Raw genomic sequence first — 20,192 nt, forward strand, 5'->3', positions numbered from 1 at the left:
TCACAGCAGAGAGAGATGAGCCATTTGAGAATTAAATATATTCACAGAAGGAATGTGACATAGAAAGCCAGGACTAGTGCAAGCGATGATGGGTGAAGCTACCACTTGCCATGGAGAAATTGGGAATGGGACTCTCCCTGTATTTGCTTTAGCAGATTAAATGACACATCTAACCTTGCAAACTGTTTCTTTTCCTCTACTTCTTTATACTTAATACATCCTGTTTTGATACAACCCTTGCTAGGATCCCTGTGGCTTTAGACAGACTGGCAATTTCAGGCAGGCCATCCCAGACAGCTGAATAAACCTTAGATCTCTAACAAGAGGAAGGGAACAACAGCTGTCTAGAGCCTACACCACTTGGGATTCTGGATAAGGTTCTCTCTCCCATGAAGCGTGAAGCCGTGCAAGCCGCTAAATGGACTGGAAATAACGATCACTGATCAGAACCATGTTAAGGGGATATAAGGTGACAAAAGTTACATGGATGGATATGCCATGTAACGTAACTTCTTTAGCTATTTCAGTTTTGTTTGGGGATTTAGGAGCTTATCAATAGGCCATTGGAGTCAAAGGCAGGGCTTCCACTGATTTTGATGGGCTTTAAACCAAGCCCATGAGAAACAAGTGTTGAAGTGCAAGTTATTTTGCCATATCCATGGAAGCCCAAATACCAAGGTGCGTGGCCAAAACAATTGAGGGTATGCCATACAGTGACCCCCTCGTCTCCAGTAATGAACGCGCTCCCCCTGAAGACCCATTTCCCATGATTGCTGAAGTTAAGCGGTTTAGTTCTAACTGGTCATTTTTCTTTGTGTATTAGGAAGAAACTATAAGGAGCAGCTTGAGCAAATCTGCTAGTAATTATACCATCACAGTGTACTGATTCAGTGTATCCATAGGAGAAGCTTTAAAAAGCTACAGTCGCTCTGTGAATGAGACACTGCTTAGGTCTTAAGAGAACAGCTGGCTAGTTTTTTTTCCCTCACATCCTCTCTCCTTGCCCCCAGAAAATTATGCAGCAGAACTGAGTGAAACACTGTTGTAAGATAATAACAGTGTCTTCAACCCACCCCAGCACAACCATTTCATTCCGCTCAATAAAGAGAAAGGAACAGTGAAGATAAGGATAAAACGGCAGCTGTCAGATGTTCCCAAGGCACCATAATTATGAAAATATTATTTCATGTTTTGCAATAGTATTTTGCACTGGAGGTTCACTTGCTCAGAGCATGCAAATCTCATCATATTACAAGAACTGGTGACCGTGATGCACTCCAGGAGGTAGATGAATAAATACAGCCCTCCATAACTATACGTCTTAAATATCTCTCTCAGCTTCTTTTTTATGTAGCTATGGAACATTAAAATGGGAGCATCATTACCCACAAAGAGCACCTACACAACGTGGCCATTTATACTGTATGTGTCCTCCTTGCCATTTTTCTTTAGTGACATCTCAAGATGTCTATTAGGGACAGAAAACAATATTCTCCATTACGCACCAAATGAAATACCTATGACTACTAAATTACAAGTGAATCACAGTGAAGAGTCAGAAAGAGCCTATTTAGACTAGCTGACAGCACATCTGTCTTCTATCAGACCTGCCATGTTTTCTTGCCTGCCATGCAGGGAACACGTGATAAATTAATGAAACCTGACACGCACTCGTTTAACTGCAGTGCACCAAGGATTTCGTGTATGTAAGTAGAGTTGGATGACGACTGAAATATTCCCTGTATCAGATTACACCGAAATACCAGGAACCCAACCATCAGAACAGTGCTGTCTGTCTAGCGATTGATACTGTACTCATCACCATGGCGTCCGAGTGTCTGAGTAGTTCAACGTGAGTGGAAATTCACCCCTCACATTCTAAGTCTGATTGAGTGAGCTCTGTACAAGAGACTTTGCAAGGGATGGAGGCAGATGGAATTCAAGGAAGCACACCCAGCTCCACAAATATCCACTCCAGCCCATAATGAACTCCAACCCACAGCTCTCAGTTGAACAGTAACCCACTTTTGCCAAGGTCCTCACTCCTAAAGGGACCATAGAGTCAGAGTGTAAGGCCAGAACAGACCACCAGATTGTCTAGTCGGACCTCCTGTATATCACAAGCCACCAACACCACCCAGCACCTGAACACTAAACCCATCAACTGAAATTAGGCCAAAAATATTACATCTCACAGGAGACTAGACTATTATGTGTCAGAGGCAGAGAATAGGAGGGACCAAGGTGAACCAATGCCTGAGGCCCCCATAATGGCTAGTAAGTAAACAAACTAGGAAAATCCAGCCTAGATGGAGCTACTATAAGGTGGGTGCAGAACTAGTTGGAAAACCATTCCCAGAGATTAACCATCAGTGGTTCACAGTCAAGCTGGAAGGGCATATCGAGTGGGGTCCTGCAGGGATTAGTTCTGGGTCTGGTTCTATTAAATATCTTCATCAGTGATTTAGATAATGGCATAGACTGTACACTTAAAAAGTTTGCGGATGATACCAAGCTGAAAGGGGTTGCAAGTGCTTTGGAAGATAGGATTAAAATACAAAATGATCTGGACAAACTGGAGAAATGGTCTGAAATAAATAGGATGAAATTCAATAAGGACAAATACAAAGTACTCCACTTAGGAAGGAACAATCAGTTGCACACACACAAAATGGGAAATAACTGCCTAGAAAGGAGTACCTCGGAAAGGGATCTGGAGGTCATAGGGGATCACAAGATAAATATGAGTGAACAGTGTAACACTGTTGCAAAAAGCAGTAAGTAAAAGTAAAGATACGAAACACCATTGAGTTAATTTAGAGACATCTGAGAAATTAAAAACCAGTCACACTTCAGAGTTCAATTTTGTAGATGTGCATTGGACACTTGTATTTGTAACCCACTGGTCAGGTGGGTTACTTGCTATCCTCTGTGCCCGATTCACAGAGACTGTGACTGTTACAGTCCACACGGACAGAGCCTGGCTCTTTAGCTCAAGCTGTGCACACTCAAACTTGCATTTTCGGAGATCCCTGGTGTGTTGGCCAAGATGGTGGCTATTGACTTCCTGTGCCGTGTCAGTAACGTTTGTGTCAACATACATTTGACCAAACCAACAAAGAGACTTAGTCAAGTTCTCCTCCTTCTTGAGAGTGTCTCAGACATCTGCTCTGAGAGCAGACACAATGTCACGTGTCTTTAGGTGTCTAATCACAAAGAACAATTCTTCAGGATCAGTGGCTGCAGCATGAATTTCTTGGCACTTCTGTCTCCATAACAGTTCATTAGAATAATTTCAAATACAAACACATTGTTACAAATATCAAAGTCTCTCCCTGGATAATTCACAGAAGGAAAGGTGGGGAGTAAGTGGATTAAATAAACTGTTTTCAGTGAACAGTTTGGCCAGCTCTGGGCAAGGCACAGAAAAACTTGGTAGAAATGGAGAACAAAATGTCAGCATTTTGCTTTGAGATGGGAAAGCAGATTTGACAATGCTGTGATTTATGAAGAACGAAAGCTTATTTGAAGAGAATGTGGTTTCTAATAGCTGTGCTAGCAGAGGCAAGGAATGTGGGTCTCATCTCTTCCAATCATAAAATTGCTAGAGCTAATAGTTTGTAAATGTAAGAGATAGGCAATGACCTACCTCTTCACAGTCCAAAGATGCTCGTGGGTTAACTCATTTTAAAACAAAAAAAGTTTACTTTTGTCCAAGTAAAATATGACTCAGATCCTATCTATAGCCCAGCAATTCACTGGAAACAAATTCAGGCGGAAAGATTTAAGAGCACTGTCCACAATGTATGAGCCTGTACTTACAAATGTTCATTTAGCAACTCACAGTTCACCTTGACCTAAAGTATATGTCAATGATAACAAAAAAGTAAACAGAAAACCACTCCAGCATACTACTTACTAAACGTTCACTTTGAATAAATCTGTTGCATAAAAAGATGTCAAACCATTTCACATTTGCACATTAGCTGCTATATAGTCCAGAAAATAAGCAATTCTTGCCCACACTTTGGCAAAGAATTTGCTTGCCTCCTCTCCATTGTATGGATTTGCTATGCAACTGGCTCCCATGAAGGCCATTGACCAGAGGCCCCGTCCTTCAGCCTTACTCAACAGAACTACTCACCTGAGTAAGGCCTGAAGGATGAGGCACCAATCACCTAAAGTACCTGTGGCAGAAAGTCATGCATTTGGCACAGGAACTCAAGGAATCACCTCTGCCTTAAGGCCCCATTCATGCAACTGGGGTCCTTTGACCCAGGAAATAGAGACCGTGTCAACACTTAGCAACTGGCTTGTTTCCATGATATCAGGGCCGGCTCTAGACCCCAGCGCGCCAAGCGCGCGCTTGGGGCAGCCTGCCACAGGGAGGGCGCCAGGCGGCTCCGGTGGACCTCCCGCAGGCGTGCCTGCAGATGCTCCACTGGAGCCGCGGGACCAGCGGACCCTCCGCAGGCACGTCTGCAGAAGGTCCACCGGAGCCGCGAGACCGGCGACCGGCAGAGTGCCCCCCGCAGCGTGCCGCCGTGCTTGGGGCGGTGAAATTGCTAGAGCCGCCCCTGCATGATATACTGTGAACATGGTCTGACGATGCGGTTCTGGCGGGACTGAGTGTCAGTTCAGGACAAATCACTTAAAACAGGACAGTTACAGCCCAAGGTTGGGGTTTTTCCACCTCTAAGGCAAACCAAACCAGCCAGACTAAGAGGACTTTGGTCTCACCCCACTGGCTAACCATAAGTCATACAAGCAATTCCCTTAGACACTCCAGTTTCCCAGTATTACCACCAGTGCACTCGTCCTGGGGATGAATGGTTATGAAAACCAACACCCCAATAAAAGAAAAAGATTCTCTCAATCCCAAAGAATCAAGCCCCAGACCCAGGTCAATATACAAATCAGATCTTACCCACAAATCACGCTGTTGCCAATCCTTTAGAATCTAAAATCTAAAGGTTTATTCATAAAAGGAAAAAGATATAGATGAGAGCTAGAACTGATTAAATGGAATCAATTACATACAGCAATGGCAAAGTTCTTAGTTCAGGCTTGTAGCAGTGATGGAATAAACTGCAGGTTCAAATCAAGTCTCTGGAGTACATCCCCCGCTGGGATGGGTCATTCAGTCCTTTGTTCAGAGCTTCAGTTTGTAGCAAAGTCCCTCCAGAGGTATGAAGCAAGATTGAAGACAAGATGGAGATGAGGCATCAGCCTTTTATAGTTTTTTCAAGGTGTAAGAACCTCTTTGTCCTTACTGTGGAAAATTACAGCAAAATGCATTCTGGAGTCACACGGGCAAGTTTCTGCATACTTTGCTGAGTTACAAGGCGTATCTGCCTTATCTCAATGAGTCAGTTGTATAGCTGATGGTCCTTAATGGGCCATCAAGCAGGCTAGGCAGAGCTGACACCAACTTGTCTGGGATGTCTCCCTGAAGCACAGCATAAGTTTGAAGTACAGACAGTATAGAGCCAATACTCGTAACTTCAACTACAAAATGATACATACATATAGACAGGATAATCATAACCAGCAACCTATAACCTGGTCTTAGACACCTTATATGACCCCCTTTACATAAGATTTGGTGGCACTACAGGACCTTGGTTGCAACCCTGTTCTATATGGTCCCAGATTATATCAATAACGTCACACATGGACATAGCGACTAGAGCATGAGAAGAAACTATTGCTGTTGTCTCATCATCTCCTTGTGCTACTGCAACCCACAGGCCTAATAGGCAGATGTCTCCTGAGGAGATTTAGAGAGAAGGGAGGGAGAGAAACGAGTTCCTCTGCAGATGCATAATGAGCTCTCCACGCGGGGAAGTTTCTGAAATTGGGTATGGCAGTTGTGGGCATACTCATTAGGCTCCCTGTAGCTGGACTCAGACTCCACTGAGGGCAAGTAGTCAGGGCAGCTGCTTTACAAAAGGACATATGTGCTGTGTAGGTAGGGGACTTGGGAGGAGTTCAGCCGCAGGAGCAGAATGCAGATTGTTTTCCCCTAACACTGCCGCATTTTGCAGCTGCGTAGTGCTATTGTTAATTTTCCAGCAGGAAGCCTTAGCAGTGTTAGTTATAGAAAGGGGAAATTGCTGAGTCGGGGCAGGGGGAGCTAATTGCTTTCATTTTAATTATATACCTTGAATATTATTTGATTTTAGTCAAATTGTCTTAACCAGTCTGGCTCACCAACTTGTCACCAGGGTTATTTCATTTGCATACTGAATACTGACTGGTCAGTTAATTAGTTAGCTGACTAGCTAATGGAGTGATTCCACAGTCCAGCAGGGAAGGAGAAAGAGTCTGTGTGTGTCCAGTTGGAGATTTCTGCAAGCAAGAGGAGGGAAGATATTGCTGCGGTGCTTTTGATACAGCAGACTGTATAGAGATGATGAACAAAGACTAAGACTAAGCAACTCAGGTGAACTCAGCTTTTGGAACTCTGACTTTCTTCTCACGGTGTGGTCCTGGGACTGACCTGTTTAGATCTTTTGTTTATATTTATGTATAACTGAAGATAAGGCACAGGGGTTATGAAGTAGCCTTGTTATTTAGTAGAAATTAAGTTAATATTCGGTGTTTTCATTATTATAACATTTTATAAAGTTGGTACTTTAGAATTCAGTTCATTTCTCTTGTTCTTTTTGGACTTGATTGTGAGGAGATTGACTCTGTGCAATCCTTGCTGAAAATCTTCAACTGGCTGAGTTCTGGCTCTCCCTGTGCTTTTCTGTAGGAGTTGTGCTGAAGCTCTCGGAGAGGGGTGGTAAACTCTAGCCCTCCCAAAGGTTACATTACATCTACCTGTAGTCTCCTGTCTTGTATCTAGACTAGAGTGTAAGTGATTTAGGGTGGGGATTGTGTCTTTGTAACGTGTGGCATAATGGAGTCCTGGTCCATGATTCAGGTCCCTAATACTACTGCAATACAAAATAAAATAACAGCAGAAAAACAGAACAGGAGATGGGTAATTTAGGAAGGAGGATTCTAAAATGGCGATGGCAGGTCAGTACTGCTCCTCTTTCCAAATTTTGGGAGAAGACAGGATTTCCCACTTAGCTTATGAATTTAACAAATAGTTCTAATAGCAATTGCTGGATATCTGCATTCATGGAAAACCAGATCATATGCAAACAGGATAATTGGATAGTTTTAAAGCATTTATTTTCTGCAAGGTTATAAATCTGAACATGAACTGTATCCTAGAGTGTGTTTCTAGGATACAGCTCAGACACTAAGAGGTGGCATGTAGCTATTCCACCCCAGAAGCTATTCCACCCTTCTGCTCACACCTCAAGGTACTGTGCAACATGATGAAGCAGGGCCGCCCAGAGGATTCAGGGGGCCTGGGGTCTTTGGCAGCAGGGGGCCCCTGCTTCGGCAGTAATTCAGCAGCGGGGGCGTCCTTCCATTCCAGGACCCGCCGCCGAAGTGCCCCGAAAACCCGTGGCGGGGGCCCCCTGCCGCCGAATTACCACCGAAGACCCGGAGTGGAAGAAGCTCCGGGGGCCCGCGCCCCGCGAGAGTTTTCCAAGGCCCCCGGAGCAAGTGAAGGACCCCACTCCAGGGTCCCCAAAAAACTCTCGTGGGGGCCCCTGCGGGGCCCAGGGCAAATTGCCCCACTTGCCCTCCCCCCCCCTCGGGCGGCCCTGTGATGAAGGGTAATACGCTAGCCCTTAACCATTGAGCTTAATGACAAGAAGCAAAATTAGACTGCTCTACTCATGCCTGTAATTAAGGAAGAATTCACTTTAATACTTCCCTGGCCTGACAATTTTGCAATAAAATAAGATTATTAAGTATTAAAGTAGCACCTACCAGCCCCAACCAAGATCTGGGTTCTTGGAGTCGTAGAGACACACTAAGAGACAGGCCTTGTCCCAAGGCGCTTACCATTTGAAGAGGCAGAGGGTGGGAGAAGGGAAATATTCTAACCCTCACTGAGGCACAGGAAGATGGAAGTGACTTCCCCAAAGGACACACCGTGAGTCGGTGGTGAAGCCAGACACTGAATATAGATCTCCTGAGTCCCAGTGCAGTGCCTTCGCCACCAGGCCTGCCTTGCTCTCAGCTGAAAAAAGCATTTTCCTGAACACTTTTGTAGAAGAAATTTCTCATTCTTTCTATTTACTTTGCCAACCCTGGCTTAGCCAGTCAGAAATACGAGGCTGGACCTACAGAGAAATATTGTATCAGCAACTACCCTGGCAGAAAACATTTGATTTCCCCCACCCCAACCCCACCACACACACAAATACTGGTAGACAAAAACTGTATTTGCTCGTTTACTTCCCAGCTGGTTTCCTGAGTTATTAGATTCTGCCTTCTCAGACACTACCCTAAATAATTGGGGAGGCATGTCACAAAAAGGAACTTCTTAATTCATCTCTCTCATGGAGATGCACAGAAAATGGCACATCAAGGAACATTTGCTTGGAAAACTGCTGGGACCATTAACTCTTGTCACTACTTAGTGATTAAGGAACCAGAAACGCATTGGTACTTCATTCCTTTTGGGTGTGTGTATTATAGTATCAGAGCCCTGCCTTTGCCTCCTATTGAGTTCAAAGGAAGGAGAACCAGGCCTGAAGACGTGAAAAGGTGCGTATCATGGTAGGGAAACTGCCACAGTGCACTTATCAAGACTATCCCCTTAAAAAGAGTGCACTTTTGAGACAACCTGCCCTCCCCCAAAGTGAGAAGCATTGTGGCAATAAATTGGATTACTGCACATATACTGCGCCCTGTTCTGCAGTCACTGAGTATGTGTGGGTTGCGTACAAAACTCTGCCTCCTCAGAATTCTGCAGCATTGCCAACTCTTGCGATTTTATGACTGTATCTGGTCATTTTCCTAATGCCGCTGGAATCAAGAGATTGATGGGGATCCCCAGCTCTGAATATTTTTTTTAAAGAAATAAGTGCTTTTTTATCCCTCATAGCTGAGAAGAAAAGCTTGACAATTTGACCTGAGTGTATCCCAAGAAGGCAAATAAAGAGAATCCAAAAAAATTAATTATTTTGAGGGCTTCACTCATGATTCATAGATTCCAAAACCAGAAGAGGCCACTGTGATTGTCTAGTCTGACCTCCTACATAGCATTGGTCATAGAACTTTACTAGAATAAATCCCAGGGAATCTCTTTTATAAAAACATCCCATCTTGATTTTTAAATGGCCAGTGATGGAGAATCCACCACGACCCTCGGTAAAATGTCCCAATAGTTAATTACTCTCAGAGTTAAAAATGTAAATCTTATTCCCAGGCTGAATGTGTCTAGTTTCAACTTCCAGACATTGGATCGTCTTATCCCTTTCTCTGTGATATTGAAGAGCCCATTATCCCATATTTGTTCCCCCTATAGTTACTTATAGACTATAATCAGGTCACCCCTTTCCCTTCTCTTTGTTAAGCTAAATAGATTCAGCTCTTTGAGTCCATCACTATAAGGCATGTTTTTTACTCCTTTAATCATTGGCATGGCTCTTCTCTGCAGCCTCGCCAATATAGCAACATCCTTCTTGAACCGTGGACACCAGAGATGGATGTTTGGAACTAGCAATAATAATTTTATAATAAATTATTTGGGGGGGGGACTCTTAGAACCATCTTGTTTTCTCAACCACCAAGAAAGCTGACATATGCTGGGACTGATATCACACTTTCTGCTGCAGTGTGGAATCTGGGATTCGATAGCACAGTTAAGATAGAAATCTCCTGTCCTTTGCGTGTTGGAAGCAGGGAGAACTGTGTGGGTGGTACGTCACCCTCTGTACCAGATCCGCAGCGGGTCTCAAACTGTTTAGCCCCAGCTGTAGAGCCAGGTTCTTTAACTTCAGCTGCAGAGACTCGTGCTTTTGCTATGGAGGCCCCCAGTCCAATCCCTAGCGTGTTGGATGAGACAGCAGCTGTCATACAAGCAGCAAAGATTTAGAACCCTGATAGCTGCCATGGAAAAGACGTTACCCCTGTCACCACAGGCCTTGGCAGAGAGAGCAAGATGGCTGTGATAAAGCCATGTTCCAGCAGGTCTGTGCACAGCTGGGGTCGCTATCACTTCAGGTGGGAGGGGAGCACAAGGTTGTGTGCCCTGCACACCCTGTCCTCCCGACTCTGCGGGTGACCACGTCAGATTGCACTTGGTGCCTGGGGCCAAAGAAGAGTCCAGCTCTGGCTCAGAAGTGGACAACATCTTAAAATCTCAGCTTTTAAACACTACGAGCCTAGGACTTTGGCTCCATCGTGCTCACTCGGAGGCCCAGTGGCAGAAGCTTTTCCACGCATTCCGCCATGGAAAAGTGTATTTGGGCAAGATTGTTAAAGATCTTTAGGTGCCTAAATTTGCAGATAGGCCTGTAGTGGGATTTTCAAAAGCACCGAGGTTCCTAACTGAGTATCTAGGTCTGTCTGTTAGTCTGGGATCAAATTTTGGGTTTGACTTTTTGATACACTTATACTAAAATGTGTAAACAAGGGACAAAGACACTGAGATGTTGCTTCTGCCCAGTCAGCTGGATTTGTTAGGACAGTGGGAACAGATAGGAGCAGTGAACGTGTTCCTCAGAGCACACTTTAAGGTTGCCTCAGCCCCATCTCAAGGCACAGTCAAGCAACCAGTCGGGAGGGGCAAAGGGGCTTAGTGGGGAAGGTGTAAAACGCTAAAAGACCAAAGAAATGTCCGTCCCTGACCCCTCCCATGGGGTACAAAAGGGGTGGAATGAAGACCCCAGACCCAAAATGGAACAGGACCCTAAGCTGTAAGGAGTAGGACTGTGGGCCTGCATTGCAGGTGTATTTGGGCCTGCTACGAAGGAGGAGGGGGAAATAGGGGACTAGGGAATGGGAAATGAGAATGGGGAACGGGCACACGGGCAAGGCTCTGCAGCATCAGAGCGGGAAGGGAACACTGGGGAACAGACTCTGCTGGTGTGCAGAGCTCTGGACACGCTTGCTTGGAACTAACCCCAACAACATCTCACTGCCTGCACGTTGGACTTCGGGTCTTCTGCTTTCTGTCCGCGTGACAAGAACCAGGGGAGAGGGTGAAGGGAAACCCTCCAACACTAACTCCCATTGGCTACTAGGCACGTGACTCCATCTTTAGACCTTTACAAACTTAGACCTAAAGACTTTTTAAAAAAAATCTAGTTCTTTGTGTTAATAGGGAGGGGTAAAGTTTGGGGGCCCATCCACCTTGCCCCTGACTTAATTTTAAATACCACGTATTTCCCTCCCCATTTGTTTTGCGGGGGGAACACTCAATGTACAGTGTTGATTCACCTTTGCAAGCCACTCTCATGCCCTTGTGCTTTGTAAGGATACATGCACATGTTCCTCAGAAAAAGAGACAGTGGTACAGACGGCTCTTTACCCTATTCCCCCACAGTAACAGACCTTCCATCGTACTGCAGCATTCAGAAGCATCGCCAACTGATGCACTCTGATTACGGCGGATATGAAATCTGAAGCATAGCAGAGAGTCACTGGTCTTCTGCAAAGGACACGGTCCTGCTCCACCTTGGTGCTTTCCCCAAGGCTGTCTCCACCTTGTTTTCCCATGCCCACTTCGAGCACAGGGACAGTAGCACTGCATGTAAAATGGTTAATCCAAAGCGTATTGTGAAGAGATGTCTCCCCAACTGTTCCACCCTCTGGCGCTCTTTGAAAACTGGAGGAGTGGATGCCATATTGTCAGAGCACTAATACACCCTTCTACTTTCATCGCCAAATAATATGAAGCTTCTTTACTGGGGTTCATTCTTAAATATTTATATTGGGGATTTTCAGTGTGAAATCCAACAATTATCCCAAGAGCTGAGTCACTAGGTTCCTTGGGCAGACAAATGACATATGAAGTGGTGCAGTAAAATCCATACACTTGCTCAGGGTGAGATTTCCTGCCTGCGGAGGGCCAGCACAATGCCTAGGCATCACTCAGGTCTTCTTTTGGCCCAACCTACAAAAATATCCATAAAATTGAAGCTATAGAAAGGGGAAATTCTGCCAACAGCTGGATTCTTTAATCTCATTTCCTGTCCTATCTCTGATAGAAAAGGCACATGCTTTTTTTTCCTGTGTTAATGAATGCATTGCATTCCTACCCAGGGCTGAGCAAACATCACCCGTTGTCCCAGGAGGACATGGAGCTGCACGCAGGGAAGTAGGAACCTGCCCTCACACCCTAAGCCTCCTGATGGTGGGCAGGGGATGGGTGGGGAATGGGGAGAGCCTTGACAGAAAACTGGATTCGGCATTGCCTGATTCAGGGTTTTCTACAGCACCCCAGTTTCTGCAGTGCTAAGCACTTCCCAGGAAATTAGACCACAGCAAGCTCCCTGGTGGAATGTCATGGCATTGTCTGCGCCTCGTGGCCACCCCAGTTAAAAGCCAGCCTGTTTCAGGAGGCAGTGTAGCCCAGTGGCTAGAGCACTGTACTGGGACTCAGCAGAATGGGGTTCTATTCTCAGGTCAGCCCCTAATCTGCTGGGTGACCTTGGGCAAGTTGCTGCTCCGTGCCTCAGTTTCCCCAACTGTACAAGGGGAATAATGATACTGGCCTACTTTGAGCTCAAAGATGAAAAGTGCTACACAAGAGTTAGGTATTATTTTTCTATAGACACATGTAAACATTGTTCTAGTTATGATGGGAAAAACCTTATCAAAGAAGTCCTTGTAAGCATGCCCTAAAAGTGGCCAAACTCCACGTTTATTTAGTCTCCGGAAGTTCATTCCACGGCCAAGTCCCCTTTTTTTCCGGCCCCTTGTCCTGCGCTACACAAGCTGTGCAAAGGAAACAGACTGAAATGCAATATCCTTAAAGGCAGACCAGTGCTGAGGGGAGCTTTGGGACATGGCGAAGGAGGGACGGGGCAGGGGAGCTGGAATCTGTTCTTTTATAGTGCAAAGGAGGTTCAGACGGGTAGGTCACCGCAGCAGGAACCCAGTGGCACTTCCCTTCCTCCTGATGCCCCCAACAACTCCACCACACCAGCTGATTTAGAGCTAGAATGAAGCCTACTGCCACGGCACGGACTCTGCCCCCAATCCCTTCCTCCATAAGGATAACGCAGGGGGTTGGCAGCTGCAGAGGGCACAGAGCAGGCCATTTGCAAAGGGATTTCACACACCCTTCCCATGCCTGGAAAGGGAAAGATTGCAGGTCAGAGGAGTATACCTAGCCCCCACCCTGAGAGCAGGGGCGTGATGCGATGCCACTTGGAGTTTGTGGGCAGCGGCCTGTTCCCAGCAGCAGCAGCCTATGCATGGCCATAAAAATCAAACTCGTAAATATTGATCTTCGCCACCCAAACTGAAATCAGAGCAAAGTCCAGCTCTGCCAAGCCCTGGGCATAGCCAATTTGTTAATGATGGAATTTTGATTGACAGGCTACTCTGCAATTACAGAGCAGAAATGGAGGCCAAGGCCTTAGTCAAGATGACGCATGTATTGGAACAGCCTATTACCCCAAGAGACTGCTCGCTAGGAGAGATTCCTCCTCACAGACACACACGCAAAAAAGAAGGGCCTGAACCAAGCCCTTCAATCCAAATCTCCCCACACTTCACGGAGTAGAGCAGATTCATATCTGAATCCAGCTCCCAACGTAGCAACTCTATTCTCTTCCTTGTAGACTCTTCTATGGCAGTATCCGAGCCCCTTCCTGTAGCGCATTAAGTGATGTGACCAACATCTGTCATGGTGGTTGTTCTCTCTTTCCTCCTCTGCCCAGAGGGAGAAGTAAGTGTGTTGTGGAGCGTTTTGTTTTGGTAGGGTTTTGGGTCTGTGGTGTGTTTATATGTGAGTTGATGCTGGCTTCTCAGCGACTTCAATGAAGGCAGGATCTGACCTTTTCTCAAAGACACTTTGAAGTTGAATGAACGTAGCACAAGCTGGGAGTTACGTGACTAGATGATCGTGATGGTCCTTGTGACCTTAAAGTCTATGGTGCCCAGCCTATGGAAGAGAATTGGAGCAAGTGGTACTCAAACTACACCCAACCTGGGCTGTGCACCTCAACCCTCACAACTAGAGCAGGTTGAAAAACCTCTTCTTTCTCCCTATCCCTTCCCCGCAAAAAATCATCTGGCACATTTTCCATTTAAAACATTTAGTTTGCATAGGAAGCGTTGAAGCTCATATAAACTTTTGATTTGAATCAAAAAGTTTTTGGTTTTTTCATTGTTTTCAAAAACCAAAACGCATTTCATTTCTATTTCCTGTTTCTGGATTTGCCTTCCCCCTTTTCTCTGGAAGGGGAGCAAAATCCTGCCTACCGTCCCCCCTCTAAAAAAGTTAAATGGAATGGAAATGCAGCCTGGAATAAAATGAAATTTTCTATTTTTCAACTTCCCATAGAAAAAAAACATCAAACAAAATTCCCCCCAAAAATATTTCGCTCTGGACCAAACCCTACTTTTTGGCGGGAAAATGTTTTTGTGGAAAAGAGAACCAGGGCCGGCTCCAGAGCCCAGCGGGGCAAGCACCCGCCTGGGGCGGCCCTTTCCCGGGGGGGTGGCAGGCTGGGCCGGCGGACCTGCCGCAGTCATGCCTGCGGGAGGTCCACCGGAGCCCCGGGAGCAGCGGACCTGCCGCAGGCATGACTGCGGAGGGGACGCTCGTCCCGCGGCTCCTGTGGACCTCCCGCAGGCATGACTGCGGACGGTTCGCTGGTCCCGCGGCTCGGCTGGACCTCCCGCAGGCATGCCTGCGGCAGCTCAACCGGAGCCGCCGGACCAGCGAACCGCCCGCAGCTGCGGGAGGTCCAGCCGAGCCGCGCGACCAGCGGACCCTCCGCAGTCATGCCCGCGGGAGGTCCGCTGCTCCCGCGGCTCGGGGGCGCCTCCCGGGCATGACTGCTTGGGGTGGCCAAATTTGTAGAGCCGCCCCTGAAGAGAACTCACCGGCGCTGTTCAGCTGCTAGCTAGACAGGTCGTGTGCTCCTCCGTCCTTATGGAAGGTGGGTCCCAGCACCTCTGGGGGCCTTCTGCAAATCCATTCAGTCAGGGCCCCTCTGCTGCCCTGCCCAGGACTGGGAACGTGAAGGAATGCAATCCGCCGAGGGAAGGGCTGAGGAGAAAATAGGGAACAGGCCTGATTCTGAGCTCTCTTCGACCGGGTTTACACTGGTGTACTGTAAATGAGATCTGAATTAGCGCCGCTGTGTCTGTGGAGGGTGTTAGAGGAATAGTGGACACAGGCTTCCTGAAGGTACCGGGGAAGCTCCAATATTCTACAGGGGGAGCAAGTGATCACTTAGTGAGCTCTGTCAGCAAGCAGCCACTGCACCCCACCTGGTGCCTACTAGCATTAGTAGGTCCCCCCCCCCCCCCCCGTGGCTTCAGGGTAGGCAGCTATTGCAGTACCATCCTTGCCCACGTGGGCTGAGCATGCTAACAGCACACCCGGTCCATGGTGGCCTGGAGAGTGAGAATCAGGATCCAGAAGCTCTCCCCAAGAGCCAAATTCTGCTCTCCAGTCGCTCTGGATTTACAGGGTGCATCTCCACTGAAGGATCTGAACTCATTCTGGATGGACACTGCTGGAAGTGAAATCTGAACCTGTTCTGGAATCTTCTGCATGGCTGCGAGGAGCTGTGCTAGTCACAGGACCTGCGATTTTTAAAGTAAATATTTGGAGGGTGAGTTTGGTTTTTTAAAAGGGAAATAACAAAGCCCTCCACAATGACTTGGGAAATGACTTAGATGGCTCGGTCTCAGCAGATGTAGAACCTTTAGACCTAGGACTTAGAAAAAGTCGGCTTTGTATGCAAAAGAAAATGTACTTAAATATTGTTTTATACTCATTTCATAAGAGAAATATTTTATCTTTCGTTAAGATGATTTATAGGCTATGGAGCAAAACAGAGGAGCCAAGGGGAAAAAAGCAATTAACAAATTAAGTGAAAAGCACAAATACTGCAGGGTAAAAAAAAAGATTCTTCTAAGAGCTGAAGTAAGGAGAATAATTGATGGTTCCATTTTAGCCTAATGTTATTTCTGGATCTCTTTTCTAATGTGTTATTTACTGCATAGTTTAGAGCTGACAAAGAATAAACAGCATTTGCAATATAATGTCTTTAGCACCGTGCTGCACTTGCTCATCCTACTTGGCTGTCACGTTGGAACTCCAACCAACATCAGTCAACGTCTTCTGTGATGGAGTCTGTTTTTAATAAGCACAGCACTATAATTACCTGACTGCAAAGTTAAAGCCAAATGACACTTATGATGAAGGTTTCACGGCTAAACAGTAAAGCCAGTGAAGCATCCGCGTACCAACTGTCAGACAGGGAAATAGCTGGTTGAGTATTTGTTTCTTTATTGCTTGACTAGGGTCGTTTCATTTGTACTTGGAAACTTTGTCACAAACACAACAGGTGGGAAGAGGGGGCAAAAATGTTACTCTGAGAAAAAAAACAAAAATTCTGTCTTCACAAGCCAATTAGAATCTCTTCTGTAGGGAAGGTCTAATTAATAACAACAATCTAATAGACTGAAGAGTTCCGTGGTACTAGGGTAGAGCAGATAAGGCTGCATTAAGGACCTTGATTTCTGTCTTTCAGCTCCTGTTTTCTTCAAAGCCATTGCAAGTCTTACAATGTCCTGTCTTCTAGCAAAAGCACCTTTACGATAGAGCTCCTTCCACTCAGATTCTGTGTGATTGGACTTCTTTGGTTGGGGTTTACTGCATTAAAGAAGTTAAGTGTATTTTTAGTGAAATTAACACTTTCCAACTCTCATGATTTTATTGCAAGTCTCATGATATCTGATTCTTTTTCTCGAGTCCCAGCTCCTGGAGTCTTAGGATTACAGAAGACTCACAGCTTTCACTAAAAATAAGTTCCCAGCCCTTGTGGTTGCAGAGAAAAGCTTGGAAACATGAATCCTAGAGGTTCAGAAACAAAAAGGCAAATAAAAAGAAGCCAAAATGAATTTTTAAAATCTCATTTGTATCGCTTAGGGTTGGCAGTTCTGCATTAACTCTGTACTCAAATGCCAAACTTTGTTGAAAGCAACAAAAACACCCTTTATACCATCAGGACATACATCCAAATGACTGTGTAAGCCTCAGTCTGTATCCTACGTTCTACCATGCTGATGCCCTTTCTAAGTGTATATCATGCCTCACCTGTCATTTGTGCCCATGACTGAGACTCTGTGAGGTCTATAGGGCTGGAACATAGTGTCCGTTGTGGAGCACCCAGCACACTCACATGTACTACAAATAATAAAAATACTTAACTGCAGTGATTGTAAGCAAGACACAAGAAGTAATTCTTCTGCTCTACTCTGCACTGATAAGACCTCAACAGGAGTATTGTATCCAGTTATGGGTGCCACGTTTCAGGAAAGATGTGGACAAATTGAAGAAAGTCCAGAAGAGAGCAGCAAAAATTATTAAAGGTTTAGAAAATGTGACCTATGGGAGAAGATTGAAAAAACTGGGTTTGTTTAGTCTGGAGAAGAGAAGGCTGAGAGGGGACATGATAACAGTTTTCAAGTACATAAAAGGTTGTTACAAGGAGGAGGTAGAAATATTTTTCTTAACCTCTGAAGACAGGACAAGAAGTAATGCACTTAAATTGCAGCAAGAGTGGTTTAGGTTGGACATTAGGAAAAGCTTCCTAACTGTCAGGGTGGTTAAGCACTGGAATAAATTGCCTAGGGAGGTTGTGGAATCTCCATCATGGGAGATTTTTAAGAACAGGTTGGACAAACACCTGTCAGGGATGGCTTAGATCAGGGGTAGGCAACCTATGGCACGTGTACCAAAGGCGGCACGCAAACTGATTTTCAGTGGCACTCACACTGCCCGGGTCCTGGCCAGCGGTCCATGGGGCTCTGCATTTTAATTTAATTTTAAATGAAGCTTCTTAAACATTTTAAAAACCTTATTTACTTTACATACAACAATAGTTTAGTTATATATTATAGACTTACAGAAAGAGACCTTCTAAAAATGTTAAAATGTATGACTGGCACGCGAAACCTTAAATCAGAGTGAATAAATGTAGACTCAGCACACCACTTCTGAAAGGTTGCCGACCCCTGGATACTCAGATCTGCCATGAGTGCAGAGGCCTGGACTAGAAGACCTCTTGAGGGTCCCTCTAATCCTACAATTCTGTGATTCTCAGCCAGTAAAGTCAGAAGTTATGCGCTGAACATTTACCATGAAATCTGTGGTTAGAGCTGGTCAAAACTCAGAATTTCCATCCTGTGCGAAATTCTGATGATTTTTTTAAAAAAAATTCTCAAATGTCTAAATATCAATTTTTTTAATGGGACAATATGGTCAATGGAAATTTCTGGGAAACTTCAGCTGGGACATAGCAAAACCACCCCACAACGTGATTTTGTCAAAAACTAAATATTTGGCATGAGAATGTTGTTTAATGGTTTTTTTCTATGGGAAGTTGAAAGAGTAGAAATTTGTATTTTATTTCTTGTTGCATTTTCTTTTCTTGTCTTTTTTTAATTTTTGAGGGGATTCCCTTCCCTATTTTACTTTTTCCCTCCCTCTGGAAAAAAAATGGGGGAAAAGCCATAGAGATGCTCAAGACTTAAAGAACAGGAGGACTTGTGGCACCTTAGAGACTAACAAATTTATTTGAGCATAAGCTTTCGTGGGCTACAGCCCACTTCATCAGATGCATATATGTTCCATTCTATGCATCTGATGAAGTGGTCTGTAGCCCACGAAAGCTTATGCTCAAATAAATTTGTTAGTCTCTAAGGTGCCACAAGTACTCCTGTTCTTTTTGCAGATACAGACTAACACGGCTGCTACTCTGAAACAAGACTTAAAGAGGCACCCACCCATCCCGGGGAAAAACACTCCCCAATCTTTGTCTGGATTGTAAGGTCTTTGAGACACGGACCATCTTTTCTTTTGTGTGTGTACAGCACCTAGCACAGTAGGGATCTGATCCCCAGCTTGAGGGCTTGGCACTACTGTAATAATACATGGATGAAAAGGTAGCCTTTGAATAGGAAATCCTCAGCCTTCCAGACTGAAGCCCTCCTGCATGACTTGTGCATAGAACATTGCTGAGATCTTGGGCCAAATTATGGCTCTAGATAGGGCCTCGTATATGACACACCGCCCTAGGACCTGGGTTCTAGTCCCAGCTCAGCCACTAGCTGCTGTGTGACAATGGGCGAGTCATTTTCCTATCTTAAAACAGGAATAACAATGACTGTCTCTGTCATGGATTGTCTAGGTATACTTAAGCCTGCCTCAGCACAGGCGGGACCTCTTGAGAGCCCTTCCATACCTACCCTTCTGGGATTCTAGGCATACCTCTGTCGCAAAGTGCTTTGAGATCTACCAGGGACGCATGCTATCTAAGAGCTAGGTATTATATTTTTCAGAACAGCTAGGAACACTGGGATATAAAAGGTTTGCTCTAAAAATAATGCCCCTTACCCAATGGCCCTATTTGTTATTTCAGAAACAGAACAGCCTATGTCTGCACATTTACAAAGAGAAAATAAGGACTGGCGTAGCTTTTCCATAGAGCAGTGGTCCCCAACGTGGTGCCCGCGGTGCCATGGCACCCGCCGGGGCATCTATGTGCACCCGCGTACTGGCTGGCAGACAAACATCCACCCAAATGCCACCGAGAAGCGGCAACATCAAGAGGCGTCGCCACCAAAATACCACCGAGAAGCAGCGTCATCAAGAGGCGGCAACACCTCTTGATGATGCTGCTTCTCGGCGGATGCTTGTCCGCCGGCCACCATCGTCGGTGGCTCGTCGTCCGGCGCCCGCCAGACAAAAAAGGTTGGGGACCACTGCCATAGAGTCTAGCAGCTGGAGTGGATTTGAAAGTACCACAGTCACATAATAGAAGCGGGAACCTAACCTAGTGAGATCTCCCTAACAGAAACCAGAGTATTCAATACCTCAACCACTCAGCTCAGTTGGAATGAAAGAATTCAAACAGCCTTGCAAACACAATAATGAAAAACGCACATGGCACTTAACTGCTGACGGGTTACACTTCTGTCCACCATGCATGTGACCCATGTCCTCTTAAAGATTTCCTATTCCTTGCTCAACTATTATTCACGTACTCCGTGCAGCACAGGACAAGCAGCTGAGGGTTCCAGATGTTGCCGGTGAATGGGTGGGAAGGTTGGGTAGCTGAAATCTGAGTAAGTTC

The 20,192-nt window shown here is 45.6% G+C and overlaps 1 long non-coding RNA gene across 1 annotated transcript in view; it reads right to left on the reverse strand.

Annotated features, from left to right (window-relative positions):
• LOC123369884 overlaps positions 1-20,192 on the reverse strand; it is a 125,127-nt gene that overhangs the window by 34,004 nt on the left and 70,931 nt on the right. The window contains exon 3 of the long non-coding RNA XR_006579173.1: positions 14,926-15,091. This is a non-coding gene — a long non-coding RNA (uncharacterized LOC123369884). The remainder of the gene's footprint in view (positions 1-14,925; positions 15,092-20,192) is intronic.

Source organism: Mauremys mutica, chromosome 4 (assembly GCF_020497125.1).
Source record: "Mauremys mutica isolate MM-2020 ecotype Southern chromosome 4, ASM2049712v1, whole genome shotgun sequence".
Lineage (NCBI taxonomy): Eukaryota > Metazoa > Chordata > Testudines > Geoemydidae > Mauremys > Mauremys mutica.